Source organism: Pteropus vampyrus, unplaced genomic scaffold (genome assembly GCF_000151845.1).
Source record: "Pteropus vampyrus isolate Shadow unplaced genomic scaffold, Pvam_2.0 Scaffold144, whole genome shotgun sequence".
Classification (NCBI taxonomy): domain Eukaryota; kingdom Metazoa; phylum Chordata; class Mammalia; order Chiroptera; family Pteropodidae; genus Pteropus; species Pteropus vampyrus.
In genome coordinates this window covers 1,528,916-1,529,215 of record NW_011888925.1, presented here as the reverse complement: position 1 = coordinate 1,529,215, position 300 = coordinate 1,528,916, and positions in this window count along the sequence as shown.

Here is a 300-nt window from a genome sequence, read left to right as displayed (position 1 = left end):
GAGAAACTATTACTCATTCCAATCACATTGCAATGCAGCCGCACGACCTACTTCGCATGCTTTCTTATCTCATTACTGTTCCCAAAGAGGGGTCCGCCTGGGGTCCTGAGGTCGTCCTTTCCTGCGAATAGGCTATCAGGTAGAGAAGGCATATTTTGAAGGAAAAAATCCTGAGAAAATTTAAGAGCGGGGAGATAACGTCCTGGCTGTGTTTGGTGGGATGGTAAAATGAAGTACTAAAACTGGAGAATATGGCACAAAATACACATGATTTTTATTCATAGCCTAAATGGGGTCCTT